Consider the following 23421-nt stretch of genomic DNA (forward strand, 5'->3'; position numbering starts at 1 on the left):
GCATTTCTTTTTCTGTTTGCCGACCACTTGCTTAACTTCTCATTCCTTTCTCTTGCCCTCTTCCAACAATTCTTCTGACTCATGCTACCCCAAACATCAATGAGGTAAGCATCCTCTCGAAGTCAGCCATGACGTTAACCTCGAGACTCTCATCCAATAATCCCTTCACATAGAAACGAATTTACATGTGAGGAACTCCTCTTCCTCTAACTATAAGGATTATGGCCCATAATCCATTTGCTCCCCCCTTCATTCCCACTAACCTTCCTTGGGAGTTCGATAACATTGATCTTGTCGACAAAGATGAAGTTAAGGAGGTGGAGAACTATATTGTGGCTTCTTTGGGCGTTGCAAAGGCTAAGGAGATCCAGCTGGGTAAAGTTCGAACCATTGCTTCCCTACAAGCTGATAGAGCTAGATTGAATTACACGCTTGCAGTCATGGACAGTGAACTCCATGATAAGGACATGGAGATATGCTAGCCCCATAAGAACCTTCAATCATCCCGTAAAGACAACTATAAACTCTTGAAGAGGCTCTTCTCGAATGAGGAGCCTAATGGTAATGCGCAGCTTGACGCCAGGGCTTAGAAGAGAATTTTCTCCTTTTCTTTTTACATGTACTCCCGCAGTTTGCATGTGGGCTAGAATAAGGGCTTTGTTTCCCCTTCTTTTTTTTATTATTTTTCCATGCGTAATTTTATTTTGTCACATTTTGAATGAGCGTATTAGTTTATCAAGGCAAAATATTCAACAACGATAAACCACACCATGTTTCTCACGGTACATGTACTCACCTTTTGTCTTTCAAAGGCGGCTACCTCCTCCCAGAAATATGATTATCAATTTATTTCTATTTTTTGAGTGGGATTTCCCTTTCCCATAAATGACGATCGACTTTCATGCATCTTCCATTCGTAACGTCTCTGAGATTTTCCTTATAAATACCCTTCCTAGTCCTATAATTTCTTCTAAACCTTCAAATTTCTCTCCTTCTCTTATTTTCATGGCATACAATTTAGGCCATTCTTCTTACTTTCCTTCTTGGAACACTCCCCGGTCTCGATCATGTAGCTGTTGTACTCGAGCAAGGACTCCATAAAACCCTACTCGTCCTTCTATGGGTCACGAGCAATTTTCTGATTTAGAAATTGATGCTAACTCCCCTCTTGCACAGATGGTACAAGTCCAAGAGGCGGTGATCAAGAGTTAGGCTAGTTATCTGTCCATCTACAAAGAGATGCTTGAAAACCGAGACTGTTGTATCTTGTCTCTTCACAAAAAGTTGGAGGCTTCTCGTCGAGAGCTCATCAAGCTCCAGAGACTATACTCTGAAGCCTTACATGACCACCTCGTGAGGGAGGAGGAGATTGGAGAAGAAGAAATGGTGGTGGAAAAGAAGGATGAAGAAGTAGTAGTAGTAGTAGAAGATGATGATGACGATGATGAGGTAAAGAAAGAATAAGATGATGATGACAATTATGAGGTAAAGGAAGAAGAAGATGAGGATGAAGATGATCATGAGGAGGAGGAACGGGAGAGCGACAGAGAAGAGGAAGAGACAATGCCAAGGAGGATTCCGACTGATCTCCATAGACTCATGTTTCTTGCTCTCTTTTCTTTTTTTTGTTTTAAATATGTGCAAATCTGACATTATGAATGAAATCTTTTTTTATTTGAGTAAATTCAAATGCGGCTATCTCTCTCACCTCCTTTTGTGATGTTAAGTTTTATTAGCTATCAATATGCAACCTGATCTCTTTTCCCATTTCTTTTATTTGATTATTTGTCTTCACACCAAAACTTAGTATTATTCCTTTTGATGCTAATACCCATTTCTTTCGTCCTTTTACTCGACCACCTGCCTGTTCTATAAGGGCACTTTCGTCCTGGACGACATTCTTTTTTAAACTTCCTCATTTTATGTTATCCCAAATCATTTCGATCCATGATTGGAATTTTAGAGTTGGCACAGGGGTTAGAGTTTTAGAGTTTGGCACAGGGGCCGGAGTTTTAGAGTTTGGCACAGGGGCCGAAAATTTAGAGTTGGCATAGGGGCTGGAGAATTTAGAGTTGACACAGGGGCCGGATAATCTAGAGGTGGCACAAGGGCCGGATAATCTAGAGGTGGCACAAGGGCCGAAATATTAGTGTTGACACAGGGGCTGGAATTTTAGAGTTGTCACAGGGGCCAGAGAATTTAGAGTTTAGCTCAAGCACCCTTGCGGGTTTTAACTTGAACTGGGTGGAAGTGGCACTATGAGGGTGGTTTTCACCAAGTCCTTTTGTTGAGGCGTTTTTACCTGTGACTTTGAGATCACGTCCGCCCTTTTGAATACCATTTTTACTCATGGCGCCCTTATGGGTTTTTTCCATGCCCAATTTTCTTTATTTCCTGACTCTTTTACTCATGGCTTCGTGGCCATGCCCGCCTTTCATTTTTACTCACGATGCCCTTACGGGTTTTTGCCATGCCTGTTTTCTTTATTTTTGAGGCGATTTTACTTATAGCCTTGGTGGCTATATCCGCCTGTGCTCTTTTTTTTCTTTTACTCGCGATGGTTGCCATCGTGCCCGACTTCTTTTTTGTGAGGGGCTCAGTAGAACAGTGAACCTTGCGGATGTTGTATGGAGGTGCGACTTGGCTGCCGATTGAAGTGATGATTGGTGAACCAAGTGGGGTGTGTCTACGCGGGGTAAGGTGTTGCCCTGAGGGACGACATCTTGTGACCCCGGCGGGATGTGTCCACGTGGGGTGAGTTGTTGCCCCGAGGGACGGCTTGTCTTGTGACCCCGACGGGATGTGTCCGCGTAGGGTAGAGTGTTGATGCCCGTGGGCGCTGTTGGTGACCCAGGTGGGATGTGTCCGTGTAGGGTAGAGTGTTGATGCTTGAGGGGGTAGCTGGTGACCCAGATGGGATGTGTCCGCGTAGGGTAGAGTGTTGATGCCCACGGGGGTGGTTGGTGACCCAAACGGGATGTGTGTTGATGCCCGCGGGGGCGGCTTGTCTTGCGAAGATGGCGAACAGCTGAAGAAGCATACGCAATCTGGCTCGAGGTTAGAGAGAGAGTGACACTCGAAAGACGGGGCAATGGAAGAGATCCATCATGTGATCCGCTGATGATGTTTTATCAGCGACAGGGTGACGAAAGATTTGACCATGATGCTTCAAAAGTGTAGCTGGAGGCAAAGCGTCAAAAGGTTTAAATGGTGTTCAAATGAGGCACCGTTGTGATGACACGTGTCCGTGTGGTTGGACGACGTGGTGCTTGGGAAGTGGCGAGCTTTGATAATGGGCCTATGACCTCTATAAAGAGAGCACGTGCCAGAGAGCATGAGGGCAGCTTTTCGCCTTGTCTTTTTAAAGTTCCTTGCCTGCATCTCTTGTTGCTGGGGGATACGCGAAGGTTTTCTTTCTTCTGTGTTTCGTCGGGACGCCATGTCCTATGTTGGGCTGGCTATCAGGTCGAGGCTTTTGGGGCACGTCCGAGCGTTAGGCGTTTGGGTGAAGATGTTTGACCCAATGGAAAGCGGTAGTGGATCTGTGCTAGATGGCGGGCATGTTGCTTCAGGGCCCCTTTGTTTGTACGGAATCCGAAGAGCAAGGCCCGAGGCTGTGTGTAAGCACTTAGGTGAGTCATTGCTACAACAGGTGGGAGCGTTTGGCCTAGGCTTTCGCTTGTAGTTGCTCCTTTTTACCAGCATTCGTCTCTCTGTCCTTGCGAAGGGGCGAGAAAGAGGAGGCAAAGGTCACCTCTCTTTTCAAGGTGTACTTGAAGAGAGTGATACAGCCTCCTAGAAGATACTACTGTCGTGAGAAGGTGGCGGAGCTCTTGAAGGGAATGGATTTATTCCAGAACGGATGTACTTTTTTATTGAAGTTATAGATTTTATTGTAACGACAATCTCGTGATCTCTTTTTGTTCATAAAATAAAATCCTTCTTCGCATTGTATTCTCTTTCTTTGCTTTATGCGTTCACCCCCCCTTTTTCTTTTTGTCTGTTGTTTGCTTTGCCCTGTTTTTCCTTGGCTCAGTTCTTATCCCTGCTGATGGTGAGGATAAGAAAGGCTCGTTTTGCCCATGGGGCAGCTACCGCCCGGTGTGACTCAGTGGTTGGGACGCCCTTGTGGGTTTTCATCCCAACCCTTGGGGTAAATGTCATTTCTGATTTTCACAAGGACCCCTCATTTTTTTTTATTTTTTATTTTTTGAAGACCACGGAGGGTCCTCTGTGTGTGTGGGCAGGACAAGAGTGAAGTTCGCTTGCCCATCGAGTGTAGTGATGAATGAGTGCGCACCGAGATTTTGAGATGGCCCGGGATTTGTACGGGCTGAGAGGGTAAGAGTTGCGTACCTGGGCGGTGTTTTGATGGCGGTAGGTACATCGTTTTTTATGAGCCATGTCACGCATGCGGAGCAGTAAATGCTAAATGAGAGGGCTGCATTGGAGTTGTACGATAATTTAATTACGTGACCTCAAAGCTCCTTTGGGACGGAGTGTGATCTTTCGCACGTGTGGCACGTCGCCTCACGTGTTGTTCTTACTTTCGTACGTCTGAGTCACGCGATGTTTCACTCGTGTGATGCTTCAGTTCGCAGGTCGGTTGTGCTTTGGTGTCTCATTTTCGAGTCTTTGACATGTGTGCCACCGACGTTTTCTCATGATTTGGACACAAATCGCTAATGGATTGGCCCTTCTTGATTTTGGCAGTATAAAAGAAGGGGGGCTACTCTTTGTTCTTACTCAGGATTTTTTCTCCAAGTAAAAACTTAGTGCCCCTTGTGCCTTCTGCTCAGGCCTCGTTTTAGTAGTCTGCCTTTGAAGCAGCATTTCTTGTATCACTTAGCGCTTCTGTTGATGATGGATGGCACCAGCTCGACCCCTCATCTAGGTAATGTTACTTTCATGCTTGCGTCTGTGTGTGTGCGGCCATCACACCACTTTTCCTTTCATTGGTTTGACTCCCTTGTCTTTTCTTTTGTAGTGGAGATCCTAGATGTGGATATTCTACGTCGTGAGGAAGTCCCAGGGGGTGTCCCCTTAGAAGGACGAGAGGAGAGACCAGAGAGAGGAGGAGGCAAAGGGTTGCGGGGCCCTCAGTCACCCGCCTCCATTTTAAAAAGGGGTGCGAGCTCGAAGCGAAGGGACTCTTCCATTATGGGGGTGTCACCGACGAGCCCTTATGCGAAGCGTGTGAGGATCGCGACGAGTGCAGTCTCGACCTCGACTCGCATGGCACCAATCGATGTCGAGGCCGAAGGCGAGGCTAGGGAGCCCTTACCTAGAACTCATACCATTCCCTTTGCGTTTTTGGCTGTTGTGGTCGGGGGACCATGTAAGGACCCCACTTTTCTAGACTTAGACACTCACGACAGTAGAGAGAAGGAAGCACACACCCGACACTAAGGGAGAAGGCTAACGTCGTATGCATAAGGATATCATTGTGAATGAAAAAGAGGAGGCATCGCCGCTTGTGTAAGAAGCAACACCGCATGCGAACTGGACTCACACCGTGCATGAATTTAAGGGCTAACGCCGCGTGCGTAAAGGGCCATTGCCGTGAGCGTAAGAGGCAAGGCCGCGGACGTAAGGGAATAGCGTCGTGGGCTCAAGGGAGAAACATCGCGCCCGTGGAGGAGTAACGCTGCGCTCGTTGAGGAGCAACACCGTGCGCATTGAGGAGCAACGCCGCGGCGTGGAGGGCGAACGTTGCGTGCAAAGGAACCAACACCGTTCGTGTAAGAGGAAAGACTAACACCGCTACGTATAGGCTATCCTTGCATGCATAGTTGCGCAACGCTGCGGGTGCAACGCTGTGCGTGAATTAGGGTATCGTCGTGCGTGTAATGTGAAACGCCGTGTGTGAATGCCATGGGGGAACCTTTTTATGCTGTGCATGATTGCCATTTGTGAGTAATTGTCAACCACTTGGCTAGCTGCATGACTTTGAGACGGCCACTTGGCACACCAATGAGGTCACCTCTCATCTTTGAAGCATAAAACCTTTCTCTCACATGCCATGTTCATTTTCCCTCTTGAACACTTAGCATTTTCAGCCCCTTTGAGACTTGTGGAGAAGCTTGGAGAGTGAGTTGTGTGTAGGACTTGAGATCACCGTTGAAGCACAACGTAAGTAGACTATGCTATTATGTATCCATAGTACGAAGTACGATTTTTATGTATGAAAGTATGAGATTTAAGTATGAATTTCCATGAATTAAGCGTGAATAAAATGTGATTTGAGCATGAATAAGCATGTATTAGGCTTGAAATTAAGCATGTATTTTTGTGTTCTGTTTTTCTAGCAATTGGGTCTTATTTGTATGATAAGTTGGGCACTGTTATCACTCTTGTGGATCATAAAATTCTGTGGAATGATGCTTGTGTGAGTCTAGTTTAAGATAGAATCTTGTATGGATTTGAAGTTATGGTATAGTCTTTGGAATGTGCCATATTTGTACTGTGATTTTCCAAGGAATTTATGTGCTTTTGTGATGAGATTTAGACTAAGAAAATAATATCTAATATGCCTCAAATCACCACCATTTGAAATATCTTTGAGTCTACTTCGAGTTTGGTGTTTATGACTAGTTGAGATTCTTGATAGTTTGGAAGATATGCTTCATTTTGTGTATATATGTCACTGTTAGTAGATTGTGATAATTTCCAATAATGTTGCTTCTGTTGTACTGAGAGTTTGACTAAGCAATTGAAGTCCAAATGACACAAAATCACTACCATTGGAAATATTTTTGAGTCTATTTTAATGGTCATGTTCATATCTTGCTCTGATTCTTTATTATGTGAAGTTATACTTAAAACATGCCAGTAGATCATTGTTGACAGTTTTGGTAAAAGCATAGTACTAAAGTCTCTGATGTCAAGGGCCAACCAAATGAGGTCCGTTTTCTTCCAAGCCACTGCCTTACAAAATATTTTTGAGTAAAATTGAGATCACATGTTTAGTACTTTCGAAATTCTCCTTAATTTGAGAGTTATATGATTAATTGTAACAATATGTCACTGTGGACAACTTTTATAAAACTCAGAATTTACGCCTCTGTCGCCACAGATTTTAACTAACAAAAAGGGGTCCATTTTCTTCCAAACCACTATCATTCGAATGGTTCATTAGTAATATTAAATTCACATGTTGAGCATTTTTTGGAATTTCTTCTTGATTGTGAGTTATAGAGTAAATTTTAAAGACATGCCACTGCCTTCACTGCACAGTAGATTTCAGGTAAAATATCTCCGTTCTTTTGAACTTTGGAGGGGCCAAACAAGGTCCAATTGTTTCAAACCACCCTCCATTTGAAAGGTAGGTGTGTCTAGTGTAAATTTTGTTTTTGAACTGCCTTCATATTCCAAGCGAATCAAAAGTTATGACCCTATTTACGACCCGATGTCACGGCTTGAAATTGCAACTGTAACACTCATTCAGTGATATGGACACCGTTATTCTGTGAATTTGATATTGTTATTCTGTGATATGGACACTGTTATTCTGTGAGTCTGATATTGTTAAAATGTGATGCTGATACTGGCATTCTGTGAGACTGTTACTGTCATTTCGTGGTATTGATACTATCATTATGTGATACTGATAATGCTATTCTGTGATATTAACACAACCATTATGTGACACTGATATTGTCAGATTTTGCTACATGAATACTGTGATTCTATTATTTTTGGCACTGATCGCTACACAATGGGTCCTCCATTGGTAGTGGGTATTTTGACTCTATTATATGTAAAACTGATATCTGTTGATATGACCACTACGCAATGGGTCCTCCATTGGTAGTGGGGTGTACTGCATTGGAATATGTGACTTCTGAGTGTACATGAGGTGATATAAAACCATTGGTCTACTGGGAATGTGTGAGCAGATGTGATATTGACCACTACGCAATGGGTCACCCATTGGTAGTTGGATACTGTGACTGTTATGTGATTACTTAGTATACTTTGAGTGTATCGCATGGCCATGACTGATACCAGTGAGGTGGGCACGAGGTGATATGTGACTTCCCGGGAATGCCTTGTGCAAATTGCATCGCCTGAGATGGGTAGTCGCCTGAGTTATGTAATTGACATAAGATGTGTGATTGACCTGAGTTATGAGATTGACATGAGATATATGATTTCCTAAGTTATATAATGGGTTTGCGAGATATGGGAATGGCCCGATAAATAGGGCTGGAGAGTGGGTTGTGTCTATTGATTTTGTTATGCTCTCTTGTTTTTGTGGATCTGTTGAAATCTGATGGATTGTTAGTGTATATAATATATGACATCTTATATTGTACCTGCTCTACCATGAAAAGCATCATCTTATAATTGTGACATAATTGTGATGCATGACTCTTGTTTTATGAGCATGTCTTAGAACCTTGATCTGTGTTGTGTGATAATATTCCTAGGCAGGGAAGCATGATATTGTGATCTACTTACTGGGCTTTTTAACTCATTCTTTTGCTTCCACCCTTGTAGATTGACGGCTGTAGGTCGAAGACAGGTGGGTGGTGATCGTGTTTGGTGGACTGAGGCCCGCGCTAGACTAGAAGATCTCCTTGTTTTTGTAGGTGTCAGCTGACCGTCGGCCGTACTGTGTTGTTTGTGAAGATTTGTAATTTGTCTATAGGCTTTGGTGACTTGGTTGCATTGTAATATTATGGATATTGTTGATGACCTTAGAGAATGTATATGAATAATTTAATGGTTATAATTTATTTCGGTTTTTAGTGTTTGGTGGATGAGTTTTATTGATTTCTAGTGTTTTGTTTTGATTCCACACTCTTAACACGTATTGAGTCCACACCCACTTGAGTGATGTACGCGACCCAGTCGCGATCCCGCACTCTGTAGCCCTCTAGTATGGGACGGTAGGGGTCAGGGGGCGGGGCAGTGACAGTTATGGTATCATAGCAACCATGGTAGGATTCTTAGCCTATGGAGTTTAGAAGTGTCTCTAGAATAGTTTTGGGTAGATTAGTAATTGAGTGCTTATGTCTTAGGTTGGAGATGCCGAGGACACAGGCCAATAATGCAAGTTCTAATAATGAAAACACCGAGGCCCTCGGTGAGTTTGTCAGGACCTGAAGGGTCATGCCACGGATGATGAAGGACGCAATGTCGGCCTCGTTTACCCCCGCCCCTGACCAGAATGACAACAACTTGATAGAAAAGTTTAGGAGGCTGGCTCTTCCGACTTTCTTGAGGCCTGAGGGTGTAGAGAAAGCAGAGAGATGGTTAATGCAAGTGGAAAAGATCTTTAGAGTCTTCCAATGCTCAAATGAGCAAAAATTGAGACTAGGTACCTTCATGTTAGAAGGGGATGTCGAACATTGGTGGCGTTTGGTCCAGCAGGCTTGGGAAGAGGATGAGATAGTACCTACTTAGGAAGGATTTTTAGAGGCCTTCAATGAAAAATATTTCTCTGAATCGATAAAGGAAAGGAAGGAGGTGGAATTCATAGAGTTACAATTAGGGAATATGACTGTTGATCAATATGTGGCCAAATTTTCAAAATTATCTCAATATGCGCCACATATCGTCAACACGGAGGCTAGAAAGACAAGTAAGTTCGAGAGAGGGTTACGAACTGATATTAGAGGGAGAGTTCTGTTGATCAATCTTAAGGCCTTCTCTTGATTGGTGGAACTGATTAGAAAGGTGGAAAAAGATTGTGATGACTATCAACTGAAGAAAGAGAAGCGAAAGTTAGGCCCCCACCCTTTGGGGGTCCACGAGAAAAGGAAAGCTGAAGGAATGGAAAGGCCCAAAAGAACTCTCAAGGCGACGTTAAGTAGAGCCAGCTCGTGTAATGTACCTCTTGCAGGAAGCAAGGCCATGTGGCTTTTGAGTGTTGGCTGAAGACCAGAACATGTTACAACTGTGGCAAGTAGGGCCACCTGATTAGAGACTGCCCAACGTTGAAGAGCAAACCCAAACCCAAAGCTCAAGGTCGGGTCTTTGCACTTGAAGGGGAAGGAGCTAAGGCCTCGACTTTGGGGAACTAGGAATGTGTTTTGATTGTAATGAAAAATCTAAAGTTTTGTTGGACCTTGTTTCCTCTCATTATTATTGTAATACCATAATTTGGTATATCTAATGCAATTTGGACCTTTATTGCCTGATTGTGCTTAAATTGGTTGCAATTGATTTGGGGGATCCTTACCTTTTATTATGATAATTGTGTGGAACTTTGCTTGAGGGGTATGACCTGCCCCATTTAGTGGAGAGTTGATATGTGTCATGTGGTTGACTGATAAGTATTGTATGATACGACATATGTGGCCAATTGTGTGACGAATGGAATGTGATGTATGGAATATGGTATGAATGTAGCGAGTGCTACGGTTTCTTGGGCATGCTTTGAGCATACTGCATGACCCTAGTTGATATTGTGACTGTGATTGGTTAGGTGCCTACTTTGAGCCTATTGTAGGGTCTGACTATGTAATTGATAACAGCGAGGTGTCTGCTTTGAGCGTATTGCAGGGTCTGGCTTTGTGATTTGTTAGGTGCCTACTTGGAGCGTATTGTAGGGCCTGACTATGTGATTGATAACAACGAGGTGTCTGTTTTGAGCGTATTGTAAGGCTTGGCTTTGTGATTTGTTAGGTGCCTACTTTGAGAGTATTGTAGGGCATGACTATGTGATTGATAACAGTGAGGTGCCTGCTTTGAGCGTATTGCAAGGCTTGGCTTTGTGATTTGTTAGGTGCCCGCTTTGAGCATATTGTAGGGCCTGACCTTGTGATAGTTAAGTGCATGCTTTGAGTGTATTGCAAGGTCTAACTTTGTGATGATGGTAAGGTGCCTACTTTGAACATATTGTAGGGCTTGACCTTGTGATAGTTAGGTGTCTGCTTTGAGCGTATTGCAGGGCCTGACTTTGTGATGATGGTAAATTGCCTACTTTGAGCGTATTGTAGGGCATGACCTTGTGATAGTTAGGTACCTGCTTTGAGCGTATTGTAGGGACTGATTTTGTGATGGTGGTAAGGTGCCCACTTTGAGCGTATTGTAGGGCCCGACCTTGTGATAATTAGGTGCCTACTTTGAGCGTATTACAGGACATGATATTATGATTGTACCGTGGTGCCTACTTTGAGCGTATTGTTGGGCTCGACTTTGTGATTCTGTGGTGCATGCTTTGAGTATATTGCATGACCACGACCGAGATTGTAGGGTGCCTGCTTTGAGCATATTCTAGGACCTGATATTATGATTGTACCATGGTGCCTACTTTGAGCGTATTATAGGGTCTAACTTTGTGATTCAGTGGTGCATGCTTTGAGCGTATTGCATGGCCACGACCGAGATTGTAGGGTGCCTGCTTTGAGTGTAATGCCGGACCTGATATTGTGATTGTACCGTGGTACCTACTTTGAGCATATTTTAGAGTCCGACTTTGTGATTCTGTAGTGCATGCTTTGAGCGTATTGCATGACCATGACTGAGATGATAGGGTTCCTGCTTTTAGCGTATTGTAGGATATGATATTGTGATTATACCGTGGTGCCTACTTTGAGCGTATTGCAGGGTTTGACTTTGTGATTTGTTAGGTGCCTACTTTGAGTGCATTGTAGGGCCTGACTATGTGATTGATAACAGCAAGGTGCCTACTTTGAGCGTATTGTAGGGCCTGGCTTTGTGATTTGTTAGGTGCCTACCTTGAGCATATTGTAGGGCCTGACTATGTGATTGATAACAGTAAGGTGCATGCTTTGAGCATATTGCAGGGCCTGGCTTTGTGATTTATTAGGTGCATACTTTGAGCGCATTGTAGGGCCTGACTATGTGATTAATAATAGTGAGGTGCCTGCTTTGAGCGTATTGCAAGTCATGGCTTTATGATTTGTTAGGTGCCTACTTTGATCATATTGTAGGGTCTGACTATGTGATTGATAACTTCGAGGTGCCCGCCTTGAGAGTATTGTAGGGCCTGGCTTTGTGATTTGTTAGGTACCAACTTTGAGCGTATTGTAGGGCCTGACTATGTGATTGATAACATCGAGGTGCTTGCTTTGAGTGTATTGCAGGGCATGACTTGGTGATTTGTCAGCTGCCTGCTTTGAGCATATTGTAGGGCCTGACTTTGTGATGAGTGTAAGGTGCCTACTTTGAGCGTATTGTAGGGTCTGACCTTGTGATAGTTAGGTGCCTGCTTTGAGCGTATTGCAGGGCCTGACTTTGTAATGATGGTAAGGTATCTACTTTGAGCGTATTGTAGGGCCTGATCTTGTGATAATTATGTACCTGCTTTGAGCATATTGCAGGGCCTGATTTTGTGATGATGGTAATGTGCCTACTTTGAGTGTATTGTAGGGCCTAGCTTTGTGAGTCTGTGGCACATGCTTTGAGAGTATTGCATGGCTGTGATTGACACTGATAGGGTGCCTACTTTGAGCGTATTATAGGACCCGACTATCGTGATTGACACTGATAGGGTGCCTACTTTGAGCGTATTGTAGGACCCCGACTATTGTCATTGATACTGATAGGGTGACTACTTTGAGCGTATTATAGGACTCAACTATTGTGATTGATACTGATAGGGTGCCTACTTTTAGCGTATTGTAGGACCTGATTATTGTGACAGATACCGATGGAATGCCTGCTCTAAGCTTGTAGCAGGACCTGACCTTATAATTAATTGTAGCGAGATGCCTGCTTTGAGTGTATTGCTGGACCTAGTGTTGTGACTCTATGATTTTGTGATGCGTGCCTTGAGTGCATTGCACGATTGATATTGATAAGGCGCAACTTTGTAAGTATTGTCGGACCTAATTAGAGCCTAATACTGATCGCCAGCTGGTAGTGGCTGAACTGATGAGATTGCCCAGAGTTGAATGACTTGATTTATGTTTATGAGTGTGTCAACTTGTTAGTGATGGTTGAATAGATTGATGGAATGTTTGAAATGCTAAGGCATTTGAATGGTTAGTGCACGACACTGTGTGTAAGATATGAAATATAGACCTTGTGATTTATGGAGATGAGCCTATAGATAATTATATGCGACAGTAGTGGATGAGTGGGTGCCCTCCCCTGATTATTGGGTGTCATAAGTATGATTATGGGGACAAAATCCTTTTTAAGGGGGGGATGATGTAAGGACCCCAATTTTCTGGACTTAGACACTCACGACAGTAGAGAGAAGCAAGCACACGCTCGACACTAAGGGAGAAGGCTAACGCTGTGTGCGTAAGGATATCACCGCGAATGAAAAAGAGGTGGCACCGCACGTGAATGGAGGCAATGCCGTGAGCGTGAGGAGGCATCGTTGTGAGCATAAGGGCTCATCGTCGCATGTGCAAGAAGCAACGCCGCATGCGTAAAGGGCTATCACTGCGAGCGTAAGAGGCAAGGACGAGCGCGTAAGGGAAAAACGCTGCGCGCGTAAGGGAGAAACATCAGGTGCGTGGAGGAGTAATGCCGTGCACGTCGAGGAGCAACACCGTGCCCGTGAAGGGCGAACGCCGCACGTAAAGGGACCAACGCCGCGAGTGTAAGAGGAAAGACTAACGCCATGTGTGTGTAGGCTATCGCCGCGCGCATAGTTGAACAACGCCGTGGGTGTAACACCACGCGTGAATTGGGGTATCGCCGTGCGTGTATTGTGTAACATCGTGCGTGAATGCCAGGGGGTAACCTTTTTATATTGTGCATGATTGCGACTTGTGAGTAATTGTCAACCACTTGGCTAGCTGCATGACTTTGAGAGTGCCACTTGGCGCATTAATGAGGCCACCTCTCACCTTTGGAGCATAAAACCTTTCTCTCATATGCCATGTTCATTCTCCCTCTTGATCACTTCGCATTTCCAGCCCCTTTGAGCTTTGTGGGAGAAGCTTGGAGAGTGAGCTGTGTGAAGGACTTGGGATCACCATTGAAGCACAAGGTAAGTAGACTATGCTATTATGTATCCATAGTACGAAGTATGATTTTTATGTATGAAAGTATGAGATTTAAGTATGAATTTCCATGAATTAAGCATGAATAACGTGTGATTTAAGCATGAATAAAGCATGGATTAGGTTTTAAGTTAAGCATGTATGTTTGTGTTCTGTTTTTTCAGCATTAGATCTTCTTTGTATGATAAGTTGGGCATTGTTATCATTCTTGTGGATCCTAAAATTCTGTGGAATGATGCTTGTATGAGTTTAGTTTAAGATAGAAAAGGTTTCATGTTGTTATCTTGTATGGATTTGAAGTTATGGAATAGTCTTTGGAATGTGCCATGTTTGTACTGTGATTTTTCAGGGAATTTATGTGCTTTTGTGATGAGATTTTGACTAAGAAAATGATATCCAATTGTCCTTAAATCACTACCATTTTAAATATCTGTGAGTCTACTTCAAGTTTGGTGTTTATAACTAGTTGAGATTCTTGATAGTTTGGAAGATATGCTCATTTTGTGTATATGTCACTGTTAGCAGATTGTGATAATTTTCAAGAATGTTGCTTCTGTTGTACTGAGAGTTTGACTAAGCAATTGAAGTCCAAACGACACAAAATCACTGCCATTAGAAATATTTTTGAGTTTATCTTAAGGTTCATATTCACATCTTGCTCTGATTTGTTATTTATATAAGTTTATACTTCTAAACATGCCAGTAGATAACTGTGGACATTTTTGGTAAAAACATAGAACTGATGTCTCTAATGTCAAAGGGTTTTGACTAACCAAATGAGGTCCGTTTCTTCCAAACCACTACCTTATGAAATATTTTTAAGCAATATTGAGATTACATGTTAGCACCTTTCAAAATTCACCCTAATTTGAGAGTTGTATGATTAATCGTAACAATATGTTACTGTGGAAAGCTTTTATAAAACTCAGAATTTATGCCTCTGTCGCGACGGATTTTGACTGATAAAAAAGGGTCCATTTTCTTCCAAACCACTGCCATTTGAACGGTTCATGAGAATATTAAATTCACATGTTGAGCACTTTTTTGAATTTCTTCTTGATTGTGAGTTATAGAGTAAATTTTAAAGACATGTCATTGCCTTACTTCACAGCAGATTTCAGGTAAAATATCTCCATTCTTTTGAACTTTTGAGGGGCCTAACAAGGTCCAATTGTTTCAAACCACCCCCATTTGAAAGATAGGTGTGTTTAGTGTAAAAATTTTCTTTGAACCGTCTTCAAATTCCAAGCGAAGCAAAAGTTATGACCCTATTTACGACGAGATGTCACGACTTGAAATTGCAGCTATAACACTCATTTTGTGATGTGGACACCGTTATTCTGTGAATTTGATACTGTTATTCTGTGATATGGACACTGTTATTTTTTGAATATGATATTGTTAAAATGTGATGCTGATACTGCCATTCTATGAGACTGATATTGTCATTCCGTGATATTGATACTATCATTTTGTGATACTGATAAGAGAGAAGAGAAAATCACGCACGACATTTGCACTGCCGTGCGCAACAGATAGAGGAGGAGAAGATTGTCACGCTCGGCAGTATGCACTGCCATGCGCAACTGACAGAGAGAAGAGATCGTCAAGCTCGGCAGTATGCACTGCCCTGCGCAACAGACAGAGAGAAGAGATCGTCAAGCTCGGCAGTATGCACTGCCCTGCGCAACAGACTGAGAAAGAGAAGGAGATCATGCCCGACATTTGCACTGCCATGCGCAATGGATAGGGAGGGATCGTCACACTCGGCAGTATGCACTACCACATGCAACAGATTGAGAAAGAGAAGGGGATCACGCCCGACATTTGCATTGCCATGCGCAATGGACAGGGAAGGATCGTCATGCTCGGCAGTATGCACTGTCGTGCGCAACAAACTGAGGAAGAGAAGAAGATCACACTCGGCATTTGCACGGCCGTGCGGGATAGACAGGGAAAGAAGTGATCGTCATGCTCGATTGGATGCATTACCGCAAGCAGATTGAGGAAGAGAAGAACACGAGATGAGAAAAGAAATAGAGAGAAAAAGAAAGAGAAGAGAATGAAAGGAAAGGAGGAGAGAAAAGGAAAGAGAGAGAAGAAAAAGGAAGAAGAGAGAGAAAGAAAAGGAAAGAAGAAAGAAGAGAGAGAATGAAGAGAGAAAGAAGAGAGAAGAGAGAGAAGAGAGAGAAGAGAGTGAAAAAAGATAGAAAGAAGAGAGAAAAAAGAAAGAGAAGGAAGAGAGAAAATTTACCTTATGCCTGAGGGTACTACCAAAAGTCTTCTCTCTCCTCTCTCTCTCTCTAAGACGTGACCAAAATCTCAAGCAAAAGAGTAGTCTTTATTGATGAAAACTTGGGTCCTTTTACATGTGGTGCGTGCTTGTTTATATAGAAGTGGGGCCCAAAGGTGGGTGTACAATCAAAGGTTGACCTAATTGTAAAAAATTAGGCATTAAAATAATTAAAAAAAATATTAGAAAATGGGGCAAAATGACAATTTCCCCCCTGCACCAACAATCCATGAAATTCTAATTGAGTCCCTGCTGTGCTCAAGAACTCTTGCGATCTTCCTGAGTTGATTCGGGGTCTTTCCGGTCTCCGTTTGGCCGAAAGATGATTCTTTTCTTGATCGGCTCAGGAAGATCGTCGTTTTGATACCACTTTCGAGCCATGGATCGGGTCTTTGGGCCACGATCACGAAGTGCAAAATCACGAGGAACATGCGATCTTTGTTTAAAGACCACGTGTTTCTCGACGTTATTCGACGATTTCTTCGCTGAATATCGACGTGCAAGTTTTCATGAGTGTTTGACGATGAACGTGGCTTGATTTGGTGTCCGAACGACCATTTTCCACTTTTTATATTTTGGCTGGAATTTGGTTTCTAGTGGCCGAAAAGTTCATAAATTTGTACTCATTGCACATCAAATCTGACCGTCCATCACGTGCGAGGTTCGGCTCTAATGAAGCTGCGAACCTTGTGCTCATAATGGGTCTGGTTTGGGCCGATCTGACGTGCAAGCATCATGATGTGGCCTCTCGATCGAGGTGTGCTCCTGCTTGAAAGCTTACAACCTTGCCTTGAATCACGATCTTCTCTCTTGTTTTTCTCCCATTTAGGGCCATGACATGGGTCATGCCCACATATCAAAATGCTCGGGTTGACGAGACGAACACAAATGTAAATTTTGAGCTCGATCCAGCTTGGGATGAGAGATACAATATTTCAACGCTGAGCCTGAAACCCATGAACACAGTTTTCATTAATGGAAACTGGTTCACTGAGGGTGTACTGTAATAATGTATGTCCTACCCATTTCAGGTAATGTGGCCATAACTTTGTCCAAGAACATCTGATCAAGTCGAAACTTGGTCCTTAAGGGTTTACGGATGTTTTGGATCCAATGAAAATAGTCACACGGTCATTTGACGCTCTTGTGATAGGGTTGTAGTTATAAGGTCCATTTCAGGATTGTAGAGGCTGATTTTCCCAAAACTGTTTTTGCATCTGCACCGCCTTAAACTCGTCAGATTGCGACAAAACTTGGCAGGTGTTCTTAAGAGACCTTTATCCACATTCTTAATCCGTCTTGGGCCATTATGAGACTATTGGAAATTTTGCTTCTGGATTAGGGCTTTATTGTCCTGGCTTCTCTTTATTCCGCATCGGGGATACAAGGTAATGAAAAATTCCCTCAAACAATGATCTGGGGAATTGCATCCATCGGATCTCAGATTGAATGTAAGATTTATACCAGTTTGCAGCTCTTTGCGAGGTGGTTGCATTGAACTTGTCCCCGTAGTGATCTGATGCGTGGATGTCGAGCAGTGCTTCATTGGATTCGAGGCTTGTTCTTCTTAAACTCTGGTTTTTATGGTTTCGCAGGCACCTACTTTCCAAGAGAAATTTGACTCTAGGTTGAGCCACATTGCATGCCTAAGGTCAAAATGACGAGGTTGGCGTGATCTAGAACATATATGGATCTGGGCTTTTCCTGGTTTCAGCAAAAGACACCATGGGTCATTGAAGCTGCTCCCGAAACACAATGTCACAGACTTGTTCATGTGGGAGATGTAAATATGTCAAAAATGACGTACAATAGTCACAGTTGAAGAAGAGCGGGTGCAGACCTTGCAGCTGGAAGAAGTACCCCCTTTTGTAATGATGGGATTACAATGGTTGATTACCCCGATCTCATCAAGACAACCAAGGATTCAAGGAACTGAAAAATCTCTGGTGCTCATTATATTAGGTGTGGGGCCATCAGATATCCTACTTCTCAAGTTTTAGGACATTCGTATAAGAGTTTATAGCTGAAAGACGAATTATAGTGAATGTATCAGTTCGAACTCGCAAACCACCCAATCTAGTAACCCTAAAAATGCCACCAAAGCACCTTCTACTTCTTACAGTGAGAAGGAAGAAGAGAGACTTGAATCAAATGAGTCCAAAAAGACCAGTGAAACAATGGAGGCTTCACACATGATCACAGTTCAAGAGGAACCACTTTACAGTGTTCCCATGGATGCAGTGGCCTCTGACATGTTTCCTATCAATTTTGATATGCCCGTAAAACAAGAGTGTTATATGTCATTTTTGATGTACTTGTATCCCTGGGGCTAATAAAGAGAGAGCTAGTAGTAACCTGGTCCCATTGGTGTCCAAGGCGCCGCCAAACCACGGGAATACTGTAGTAATAAGCCTAAAACTGGGTGACCTTTAAAGAAGTGTCAGAATGGCCTAACATTTCATTAGAGGATTTTTTTGGATACCCTAAGGACACCTGCAAGTTTCGTCGCATTTTGATGAGTTTTGATATGATCTAAACAAAACATGGTTTTGAAATCTGATTCATTTCATGTTGAAAATAGACCTTATAACTATATCCAGATTTTTTGGGCCTCAAAATAGTATTAGACCACCGCCATTGGATCCGTAATATTGAAAAACTCCTAGGTACCAAATTTTGGCTCAATCGAACCCTCTGGGACCATTCTGGGCCAAACTTATCATAAAAGGGTGGGTTTTACACTATGTTGGAAGGTATTTTTCATCAACATGGGGCCCCCGCTCAATAAAGGACTTGTAAGTAGTGGAAATTCAGATAGTATCAGAACAACCCTAGAGCTGGCCAAGATCTTCCTGAGGTCTCTCAAGAGTCTCTTGCCAAGTTTCGTCGCGTTCTGACATGTTTAAGGCAGTGCAGACTGAAAAATAGTTTCGACAGAATCGATCTCTAGCACCCTGAAACGGACCTCTTTAACTAGAGCTACATTTTTAGTGTCTCAAATTATTATGAGGCCACCACCATTGGATCTGGCATGGTTGAAAACCTCCAAGGGTCAAGTTTCAGCTGAAACGGACATTCCAAGAAGTTATAGACAAAAGAGTGAGACAGGAGAAGCCGCACGCTCTTCCCATGCGGCGACCCTGCAACACTACACCATTGAAGGGACAGTCATGACCAGTGACTTTTGACGCTCATATCTCACTCGTTCTAAGTTGGATCGCGCTCAAATTTGGTGAGCATGTTCGTTTAGTCAAGACGAACGATTTGATATGTGGCTGTGATGATACTAGAGTGCAAAGAAAAGCTACAGAGAAGTTGCTGATTCGTGAAGAAAAGTGCAGGAAATTTAATAGCATTGTGCCTCACTCGAGTGACCAAATCAGACCGCTCGCGAGCCCGATTGACACGAGACAAATTCCATTGCGGGCGTAAGGTCTTGAGCCATCTTTGACCCAAACCTTGTACATGATTAACGGTCGGATTCTACACACGAAGTCAAAGAACAAACTGTAAATTCCACCATCAAAATCCTTGATTCTGGCCAAAATTCCAAACTTGCAAAATCTTCGTTCGACCATGGAATCGAGCTGCGTTTGGTGCCCCGTGATCCTAGTGGCATGCTCAGTGTGATTCAGCGAAGAAAACACAGAAAAACATCAAGGAACGAACACACTATCGATCCAAAGTTTCAAGATCTACTCAAATTTCAAGTCCCATGATCATGTACTAAAAACACGATCCATGGCTCGAAGTTGGTATCAAATCGATCGCCATGCCGAGTCCTACAAGAAAACAATCATTTTATGATTAACCAAGCATTAAAACGACCCCGGATCAGCCATGCAAGATCACACAAGTCCTAGGGCAACACATGGACTATTCTGAAATTCCACGACTTGTTAGGAAAGGAAAAATCTGTCATTTTGTACCCTATTGATGCTTATTGATGCCCGGATTTCACCTTCTCTTTGATGCCGCTTCACCTCTTTCTCCTCTCACTTGATTGAGGGTAGACCTAGCCTATCACCAACCCGCCGACCTCGGTTTCAAGTAATATTACCGCCGTGCTGGTTCTGAGAACCATGCACGTCTTGCTACCACTCTGAGTTGATAATTTCTGGTTGTCAAGCTAGTCTCAGCCCCACGTCAAGCTCTCTTCTCATTTCTATCTTTCACCGAACCTTACACTTCATCGCCTGCTCATGTGAACGTGCATTGCCCTAAGACAAGGGTGGGTCCATTCGACCCACTTGTCTTACAAATGAATCATAGAAGTGTTGTGCAAAAAGAAAACCCAGAGGATTACAGATCAAGGGAGGCGATTCTGATCCCACTCAAGCAACTGAGGAGCTTTTTTCGTGATCTAAAAGGGCAAACACGTGAGCCAGCCCGAGTAAGTCCCGAACCCACCTAAAATTCCTCTCTCATTGGTTGGCATACCTGCCCTTGCCCTCGAGCAAGGTTTCGAGAGCGATCTCAAATCTCAGGTTCACCAAAAACCTGAGACACATGTCGCCAGATCACCTATATTCGAAGGCAAGATCGAGGCACCTAACCAGCTTGACAACTCCACTTTAGACTTACTACCCCTTAGTCGGTTCGGTCTTGTTTGACTAATTTCCTTTTTACTTTCTGCACCTATTTCTATGGCACCTGGGTTGTTCAACCCGTTCTTCCGAGTCGGGGACTTCCTTATCCATATAGCCGTGGCTGTCTTAGGGAAGCAAGTCGCTCAAGCCTCCTTCCCTACTCTCTTTCTGAGTCAGGACTCACGATCCAGCTCCCAGGTTCTCACCTGGATTGGTGCAAGTGGGGACTTAAAGTTCCCTGCCTCCTCGCTTTCTCACCCTGGTGGACACTCCACCCCTTGCATGGGTAGCACTCCTACTGGCGTACTCCATGCATTCGCTTTCCATAGCTCAAGGCAGCGCTAGCTCTATGCCACCTCTAACACAGGGGGGTCGACCGTTCCGTCTTCCCTATCAATACACACAGCTTCACCTTGTGAGAGACAAGCTCTTGCCTCGTCCCTCAAAAACACAGGCTCATGGGTCTTGGCCTCCTCCTGTCAAACCCATTGTCTGAGCCAAGGCTGACCCCTTAGTCACTCGGACGGCTAACCCTAAATGTGCACACGCACCATCTTTGAGGGTCTCTCTCGGATCCAGACTCAGGTGGAGTCACAAACTAGCTTCTTCCTTCACCACTTCCCCAATGCCATGCAAGCACCTCGAGCCCTGATACTCAAAGGTCTTCCCTAAGAGTACCATCTTGAGCCAACCGCGGGTCAACCGAACACCCGGGCCTCACAAAGGAATTCAAGGCAACGTCTTGATGTCAGACAGAGGCCTCCAGCCTCCAAGACAAAAACCCAAGCTGCCCTCCATCCTTGGGCCCCACTCCCTGCTCCAGCTCATAGACATGGCCCTCACATGTTCAACGAAAACGGGGCAGTCTAGGTCTCAGGCTCGGTTCTGGAATGGGGTCCACAGCCGCCTCAGGATCAAGCAGAAAAGAGGCCTGCAGATCCTAACCAGGGAAACCTCCAAGGCAGTCGAGGTCACCACCCCTAATGACCTCATGACTTGCAATCCCTTCTTTCCTCTTCAAACTCTGGAACTTGAGCAAGTCCAGGAATATTGTTCGGTGATCACCATCCAGAAGTCATGGTCCCAAGACCGTCAAGAACCTGTCCTCACAGGATCGGCATACAAAGCTCGGGTCCAGTAGGGGCAACCTGAGCCCCTCCAGACTTACTTACCACGTACGGCTCGCCAGCCTCGGTAGTCCGCTGCATCACCTGACTCTGGCCTCTCAGAAGAAACAGACAGTTTCATGGTGATTAATGACCCGAACGACGCTCAAGAGGAGAGGATGAAAAATTTCAAGGAAATGATGCAAGCCATCATCGAAAGATGGAGCACTTAGAGGCCTCCAGGTTTCCTTCTTTATCTGATTCCCCGACCGGTAAGGACATAGCTCTTAGGCAGACTCCGCCTCCAATCTCCCAAAGTATGTCCTCTTCTTGCGGGGTCTCCCAAACTGACATAGATGATATGGTGGGCTATAGCCTCAAGAACAAGGTCCTGGGCATGCAGGAGACGTCACTCTACCAAAAGCCATATCCTTCTTACATTGACCAAGTGTCGTTTCCCTCGAACTACCAAAAGGTTAAACTTCCCCTGTTCAATGGTACCACGTGTCCTCACTAGCATACGACCCACTTCCAAGCGGTTTGTTGGGAGACGACAACTGACGGACGTCTCCTCTCTCGCCAGTTCATCAAGACTCTCAAAGGACCAGCCTTCCAGTGGTATGCTCGGCTGTCACAAAACTCGGTGCACACTTAGCAAGAAATGGAGCATTGTTCTACCATCGAGCTCCTCATGTTGATGCATGACCCTGGTGCACCGGTTGACAAGGTCATCACCGGATGGAGAGAGTTGGAGACCTTTCACGTCACCCCCATGACCGAGAAGGAAGTAGTCCGGACCTGCATAAGAAACATGCTTCCCGAGATCACCCTACATGTCGAGGCATCCAATCCCCCCTCCATGTCAGAGCTCATCTCTAAGGCAGTTTGTATCGAAGGATTGTTCAAGCACCATGGCAACCCTCGTCAGCAATCCTCCAGCTCAAACTCTCGCTCCAATAGTCGGGCAATCAAAAGGCAGTGATCAGCGTGGCTGTCATCGTGACTGACACCAATGGCACGGCTCCCCAAACTCTCAACCTCTCTAAAGCACAGACGTCTCAGGCCAGGGGCAAACAACAGTCCTATAATGCGGTCCTGCCTTCTAAAAATGGTAAGCGGAACGACTACTGGACCCATCACCAAAATAAAGTTTACCCTTTTGACACAAAGTGAACCCCGACACTGCTCCAACTGCTGTTAGAACAAAACATGATCCAGCTGTCAGAGGTCACCACTGTAGAGTCACCGGAGCAGGAGTCGAATGAGAAATACTGCGCTTATCATAGGAGAGTAGCCCACCCCACTCATGACTGTTACAAGCTCAACGACACTATCGAGGCCCTTATCAACAAGGGTTAGATAAAGCTCGAGGAGTTGAAAAAAGCATTCGAGGCAGTTGAGGTATCTCACATGGTCACGATCCAAGAGGACAACGGGGCACCCTCTATTCTTCATCCATTTTTCTCTATAATGCTCGAAGAAGGGATCGCCCCCTTAAA

The sequence above is a fragment of the Amborella trichopoda genome, chromosome 3, assembly GCF_054954075.1.
Source record: "Amborella trichopoda isolate Santa Cruz 75 chromosome 3, AtrichopodaSantaCruz75HAP2 v2.0, whole genome shotgun sequence".
NCBI lineage: Eukaryota > Viridiplantae > Streptophyta > Magnoliopsida > Amborellales > Amborellaceae > Amborella > Amborella trichopoda.